Genomic DNA, 8188 nt, shown 5'->3' with positions numbered 1-8188 from the left:
GTGCATACAGTATATATTCTTACTGGACGAAGTATCCAATTGTCTGCCCTATAGTAGGTATGTTGCCTGTTATTTATATATAATTGATATTACTTAGGTTTATTATTTAGATATGATTGTTTCCTCCACCTACAGAAGTTGGATGAAGTGACAGTGAATGGGATTCTGGTCTTTTTTAAAACAGAGACATAGTGCTACCAAAAGCACAGTGTTCTCTTTCATAGGGGTTTGACACCTGTAGCTTTTTTTAAAAAAAAGTATTTTATTGAAGTATAGTCGATTTACAATATTGTGTTAATTTCTACTGTACAGCAAAGTGATTCAGTTATTTTTATACATGTACATATAAGTATACATATACATTCTTTTTCATATTCTTTTCCATTATGGTTTATCACAGGATATTTAATATAGTTCCCTGTGCTATACAGTAGGACCTTGTTGTTTATCCATTCTATATACAATAGTTTGCATCTGCTGATCCCAAACTCCCAATCCATCCCTCCCCCACCTCTCTTCCCGCCTTGGCAACCATGCCTGTTCTCTGTGTCTGTGAGTCAGTTTCTGTTTCATAGATAGGTTCATTTGTGTCATATTTTAGATTCCACATATAAATGATATCATATGGTATTTGACATACGGAGCTTTTTAAAATAGAAGTTGACACCCTGCTCTGGTGTGTTATGTCTTTTCACATCATCTGTTTGTTAACCATCCATCAGTCCATCTGTCCATCCATTCATCCATCCCTCCATTTATCCATTCAAGAGGAGTGCATTTCCAATTTCAATATTTCATTTCATGAGAAGGTAGCTTAATTAATGTACCTCTTGGCCTCTCCGCATTCTGTCCCAGGGCAGGTGGAGTTATTTATCTGATCGGTGAATTTGGCTCAGGTAGTCTCATCCTTCCCTTCTTCTTCCTGCTTGGGTTTCGTCCATAGGGAGCAGGCATAATTCCCTGATCCTCTAAGACCTCCACCGTCCAATACGACAGCCACTCACCCCATGAGGTTATTAGCATTTGAAATGTAGCTAGTCCAAACTGAGATGTGCTGTTAGTGTAAAACATACTCTGGAATTTGCACATTTAGTATGAAAAAAGAATGTAAAACATCTCATGAATCATTTTTATGTTGCTTATGTATGAAAATGATCACATTTTGGAGATATTGGGTTAGACAAAGTGTCTTACAATGAAGTTCATCTGTTTTTCTTATGGTTTTTATTGTGGCTACTAAAAACTTAGAATTACGTTTGTGGTTTGTGTTATATTTCTGTTGGACCATCCTAGTCTAGATGTGAGCTTTGCTCCTGTGCTGGGGCTGGGAGGTGGGTGGTTTGTCCTCACTCAGTTGTCTGTGACAAGGTGGGCTGCTCTGTCTAATCCTGGGGTTCATTGAGCAGGCCCATTTGGCTTTCAGAGAAAGCTATGTTCTGTTCTCCGAATTAGCCTCTATCTGTACCGAAGGTGACATGTTGGCCTCCATCTGCCACTCCTTTGTCTTATTTCCCAATGTGTTCAGAACTTGGGTGGAGAAGAGGACAGGTATTTCTGGGTCTTGTTGAGGACCCCCTGCCATTCATCCAAACAGTATGTACCAACCACTTACTGTGTGCACGCCCCACGCTGGGTACTGCGCATAAAGCAGTCAAACCATTCGGCATCACGCCTGGCCTCAAAACTGGACTAAGATGTTTAAAAATGATGATCACTTGGGAAAAATTCACATGTACACAAAGATCCCAAATTTTGCTTATGTTTTCAAGGAGGTGCCTGGATTTCTGGAAGGACATCCATGGGTCTTCTAAGGGTCCTAGAACTCCTGGTTAAAAACTCCTTGTTTATACGGAATCTGAAAAAAACGGTACTGATGGGGCTTCCCTGGTGGCGCAGTGGTTGAGAGTCCGGCTGCCGATGCAGGAGACACGGGTTCGTGCCCCGGTCCGGGAAGATCCCACATGCCGCGGAGCGGCTGGGCCTGTGAGCCATGGCCACTGAGCCTGCGCATCCGGAGCCTGTGCTCCGCAACGGGAGAGGCCACAACAGTGAGAGGCCCGCGTACCGCAAAAAAAGAAAAACACAAAAAAATGGTACTGATGAACCTAGGTGGCAGGGCAGGAATAAAGATACAGATATAGAGAACAGACTTGAGGACACAGGGGCGGAAGGGGAAGCTGGGACAAAGTGAGAGAGTAGCATCAACATATATACACTACCAAATGTAAAATGGATGGCTAGTGGGAAGCAGCTGCATAGCACAGGGAGATCAGCTGGTGCTTTGTGACCACCTAGAGGGGTGGGATAGGGAGGGTGGGAGGGAGGCTCAAGAGGGAGGGGATATGGGGATATATGTATATGTATAGCTGATTCACTTTGGTGTAAAGCAGAAACTAACACAACATTCTAAAGCAATTATACTCCAATAAAGATATAAAAACAAATAAAATTAAATTAAAAAAAAAAACTCCTTGTTTAGAGCAGGGTTTTCCAACCTCAGCACTGTTGACATTTGGGGTTGGATAATTCTTTATCATAGAGCTGTCCAGCACTCTATGTTGTAGGATGTTTAGCGACATCCCTAGCCTCACTAGATGCCAGTAGCATGCCACCTGACAAGTTATGACAATCAAAAAATGCCACCGGACATTGCCAAGTGTCCCGTGAGGGATAAAATCACCCCAGCTGAGAAGCACTGAGTTGGAGGGAGCTGTGCTGTGTAGGTTCGGACACCAATGCTGTGGGATCACCCTATTTCTAAACGCATGTGGGTTCTGTGAGTACTTAGCCTCGTCTCACTCACCCTTAGGCCCCGTAGTGCCTGGTCTGGTCCCCCCTTACCCCACCTGGTGCTGGGTACACAACAGTTTGGTTGAATGGAGACGGAAGGAAAGGATAGCAGCCCCTTCAATTTCCCTTCCCATGGTATGCAGAGCTCCCTCTAGGACCCAGTCCTAACCCTCCTTTTAGGTCCCGAGGGACTTGCCGGCTTTAATTATTTTAAACTCAGACAGCGCTGAACCATCTCCCTCACCCCCCAACTAGAAATCACTGCTTCTGAACAAGGGAGATCAAAATGTCTCCGAACAGCCTCAAGCCAGGTGTTCCTGGATGCCCCCTGGCCCCTGCCCCCCTCTCCAGCCTCCAGCAGCTGTGAGTCTGACAGACACATGGGCGGCACACAGACATCCTGCCTGCTGCCCCACAGACCCCTTCTCCTGGCCCTCTGAGTGGCTCTGCTGCCTCCAGTGCAGACCCAGATTGGGGATTTTCAGAGTCTCCAGAGAGCTGGTATCCCCTGGGTCCCGAGAACCTGGCCGAATCAGGAGTTGGGTGAGAGCTGTCTGTCTGTTGGATGAATGTAACAGAAACCAGGCAGCAAAAAGAACAAGGTCCTTGGTGTCAGACATAGCTGTTCAAATCCCAGCTTTCACACTTTTACCTTGTATTTGATCGCCAATAGGTGCCTTTCCCTCTCTGAACCCCACTTTCTCATTTGGAAAGTGGGAATTTGGGTTGCTTATCTCTAAGACCTCCCCAAACTGACGTTGGAGGGTTATTTTTAGTCCACATGGCTGGCACTGGCTTCTGCTTTGCTTTGTCCAGGCAAATTTACTTTCCACTGTACAGAGATTGAGGCCAAAGTGATGCGGCTTCAGATTTCCTGCTGTATTTTGAGGTTTTCACTCCAGGCTTCTTCTGTCTCCTGCATCCTCTCAGTTTCAGTTTCTACACTCAGCACATGCCTGAGTGATGGGTGTGAGTTTTGTAATGGAGGATCTTATTTCATCCGCACTCAGTTCTCCCATTTGTACAATGATCATAATAAATAGCTCCTATCTAACAGCGCGGTAGAAGTAGTATTTGCTCTTTGTGGATGAGGACATGTAAGCAGAGATGGGAGACACGCCTTGCCCAGGGTTACAGAATAGCAGGTAGTGGAGCTGGGATTAAACCCAGGCATGCTGGGCCCAGAGCCCAGGTTCTGACCCATTTGGGGACATGGTATTCCAAGTCAGAGAGCATTCTTTCCAAAACCTCTGGGAGAAACTTAGAGTGGATTAGTACTGAGCGTACATAGTGTGCAGGACTGCAGGCAGGTCCACAGGTAGGAGCATTTAAGTGCTCACCTGTTACGCAGAAGCCTGAGGGGCTGCATATGCATACCTATGTTTACCCAACAAATGTTTGTGGAGCACTTAGGCTCTGTCAGGCAGCCAATGGGAACAAAAACACTGCTTCTGTGGTGCTGACAATCTAGTAATAGGAGGCAGATTATAATCAAAATAATACATGCACGGTAGAGCATGTGAGGAGAGAGAGAAGTACAGTGGTGGGTGGAGGACAGAGAAAAGAAGATCCAGAGTGAGGAAAAGGGAAGGGCAATTTTAAATAGGGAGGTCGGGGTAGGTCTAACAAAGAAGACAGTATTTCAGCAAAGAGTTGGAGGTGAGGGAGTTGGCTGCATGGACAGTGGAGAGAAGAGTGTCCTGGCAGAGGGAATAGTCAGTGCAAAGGCCCTGTGGCAGGCACGTGCTTGGCATGTTGCGAGAACAGCAAGGAGATCAATGGGGCTGGAGTGGAACAAGCAAGAGTTTTAGAGGTCAAGAAGGTCAGAGAAGTGGTGGGGGTAAGATTGTGAAAGGCTCTGTGGGGCAGAGCAAGGACCTGGGCCTTGATTCTGAGTGAGATGGGAGCCACGAAGGGTTCTGAGCAGAGGGAGCTTGGATGTGTGAGAGACACAATAGCCCATCCCGGGGCCCTACCTCAGATGGAAGGTGCTCTAGGACTCCTTCCCTGTGGTCTCCTACAGAGACATCCAGTGCAGGAGTGTGGGGACCCTGTAGCCACCTCTCCAGGATGCCCCAGAAGCATCTGGAACCCGACACTCAAGGCCAGGGCTCTGCTAGCTGGGGCTCAGCTGCCCAGCTCCCTGGACATGCCAACTCCTCAAGACTAAGCTTTCCCAGCTCCAGCCCTCCCCAGCCCTGGGCTTTTCATCTCATGCTTTGTCCCCTTGGGCAATTATTTATTATTTCCTTCTCCAAAGTGTTTCTGAGACACGGCTCTTATGAAAGATGCTACACTGAATAAAGTGGGACGGCATCATAATTCACCCTGGCGTGGAAATATTTGAACGACAACACATCACTGTCCAATTTTGCTGCTCTCTGGTTTGAGAGAAAGGCAGGAACCCCCACTCGGGTGCTCTGAGCTCTTTGCAGAATGGAATGAAATGGGTTTGGCAGCGGCGGTACTGAAAGGAGACACAGGATGGGGAACAGTAACTGAACACGGCTAAGAGGGCCTTCTGCTCTGCTGTCCTGCCTCCCCCATCAGACTGGCAGGTCCTGCAGGAAAGGAATCTGACTCTTCCTCCTTCCTGATGTCTCCCCTGGTGCCTGGTTCAGGATGCTAAGTGATGTGTTGTGGCAGAATGCAGCTCTGGAGTCAGGCTGGCTTGGTCTAAATTCCAGCCCTACCTCTTAGAAGCTGCATCACCTTGAATCAGACACTTGAGGCTCAGCTTCTACCTCTACAATGGGGATGCAGACATCTACCAAGAACTGGGCTATGTGGATCACCATGTGATAATGTGTATCAGTTACCTACGGCTGCATAACAAATGACCCCCAAGTTTAGTAGCTTAAAGCAACAAACATTTATTATTTCACACAGTTTCTGAGGGTGGGGGGAGTCTATCAATAGTTGCAGCTTAGCTAGGTGACTCTGGTTCAGGGTGTTTCATTATAGTCTTTCATTATAGTCAATATGTCAGCTGGGCCTGTAGGCATCTGAAGGCTTGCCTGTGTCTGGAGGACCCACTTCTATGATGGCGCATTCAAATGCAGTTCCAGGAGGCCTCCTCTCCTCCTGACATGGACCTCTCTGTAGGCTCATGACATGGCAATGGAAAGCAAATGATCAAGAGGGCCACCAAGATGGAAGCCACAACGCCTTCCCCCCCTAATAGTTTTAATACATTTAAAGAGCTGTGCAATCATCACCACAATCCAGTTTTAAAACATTTCTATCATCTCCTAAAGTTACCTTGTGCCCCAGAGTTAATACCTGTTCCCACTCCCAGCCCTAGGCAACGGCTATTCCGCCTTCTGTCTGTATACATTTGCCTTTTCTTAGTCATTTCATATAAATGGAATCATGGAATATGTATTGTTTTCTGCCTGGATTCTTTTACCTCACAAAATGTTTCTGAGGTTCATCCCTGTTATTGCATGGATCAAGAGTTCATTCCTTTTTATTGCCAAGGAGGATTCCGTTGTATGGATAGACCACATTTTGTTTATCCGTTCATCTGTTGATGGACATTTGGATTGTTTTCAGTTTTTCCCTGTGATGAATAATTCACATACATGTCTTTGTGTGGACTTTTTTTTTTTTTTTTGGCGGTACGTGGGCCTCTCACTGTTGTGGCCTCTCCTGTTGCGGAGCACGGGCTCCGGACGCGCAGGCTCAGCGGCCATGGCTCACGGGCCCAGCCGCTCCGCGGCATGTGCGATCCTCCCGGACCGGGGCACGAACCCGTGTCCCCTGCATCGGCAGGCGGACTCTCAACCACTGCGCCACCAGGGAAGACTTGGACGTATTTTTTTATTTCCCTTGGGTAGATTCCTAGGAGTGGAATTGCTGGGTCATGATAAATTTATGTTTATCTTTTATCGGAAACTACCAAAGTCTTTTCCACGGTGGCTGTGCCATTTTAAATTCCCACCAGTAATACACGAGGGTTCCAGTTTCTCTGCATTGCATCCATGCTTGGTATTACCTGTCTTTTTGATGGAAGGCATTCTAGTGGATGTGTAGCAGTATCTCATCATAGTTTTCATTTTCATTTCCCTAATGATTAATTGTGTTGGGTATCTTCTCATGGGCTTGTTAGCTATTCATATATGTTGTTTGATGAAATGTCTATTCTGATCTTTTGCCTATTGGGCCTTTTATCTTATTGTTAAGTTATAAAAATTCTTTCTATGTTCCGAATACAAGTCCTTATCAGATGTATAATTTACAAATATTTTCTCCCAGTCTGTGGTTTTGTCTTTTTATCCTCTTGGTGGTCTTTTCTAAACTGTGAAAGTTTTTAATTGTGATGAAGTCCAACTTAACAAGTTTTTTCTTTTACTGATCATGCTGTTACTCATATATAAGAACTCTTTGTCCAACCCAAGGTCATGAAGATTTTCTTCTAAAAGTTTTATAGTTTTAGTTCTTACATTTAGATCCACAATACATTTTGAGTTAATTTTTAGGTATGGTGTAAGGTAAACATCTAAACTGATTTTGTTTTTTGCAAGTGGATAGCCAACAGTCCTAGCACCAATCGTTGAAAAAGTTATCATTTCTTCATTGGCATTTTAGAATCTTTATTGAAAATCAGGTCACCATAAATGTAAAGATTAATTTCTTGGCTTTTAATTGTGTTCTGTTGATCTATATGTCTATCCTTGTGCCAATGCCACACTGTCCTATTTACTGTGGCTTTATAGGAAGTTCTGAAATCGTGAAGTGTAAATCCTTCAACTCTGTGCTTTTTTAGAATGGTTTTAGCTGTTCTAGCTCCTTTGCATGTCCATATAAATTTGGAGATCAGTTTCAATTACTACAAAAAGCCTGCTGGGATCTAGGCAACGTCTTTTATAACCTACTCTTGGAAGTATCACGTCATCAATTGTGTCATGTTCTTTCAGGCTTGGTACAATGAGGGAGGGGACCACACAACGGCACGCATCCCAGGAGGTGAGGTCACTGGGGGCTGTCCTGTAACCTGACTACCACCTAATGGACATGAACATTCACAGGAAATAGTGAGGCCTTGGCTTGGGGAAAGAACTTCACCACTGACCCTCCAAGTCACCCATCAACTTCCTCAAGTTCTTCTCCCATCTTTCCGATGATATGAACGTGGAAGTTGAGGTCCAGGGGGCAGGGTGGGAATGCACCAGAACTGGAGAACTGGGAGATGACAGGAAGCCAGGCTGTCATTTAAGTTCAAGTTTTCTTGGTAGACTTGGATATTTTAAAGGGGTCTTTATCCTCTCCCATCAGACTGGGAACTCCCTATGAGCCATTACTCAGCATCTCTAAAGACAGTCAGACAAAGGTGTGGTTTCAGCAGTGGTGGTAGATTGCGTGTCTCAGTCAGCTGGGGGTGCCACAGGTAACTTGC

Source organism: Lagenorhynchus albirostris, chromosome 2, assembly GCF_949774975.1.
Source record: "Lagenorhynchus albirostris chromosome 2, mLagAlb1.1, whole genome shotgun sequence".
In the NCBI taxonomy this organism is placed as follows: domain Eukaryota; kingdom Metazoa; phylum Chordata; class Mammalia; order Artiodactyla; family Delphinidae; genus Lagenorhynchus; species Lagenorhynchus albirostris.
The sequence above is the reverse complement of the archived record's forward strand: the minus strand, read 5'-3'. Positions refer to the sequence as shown.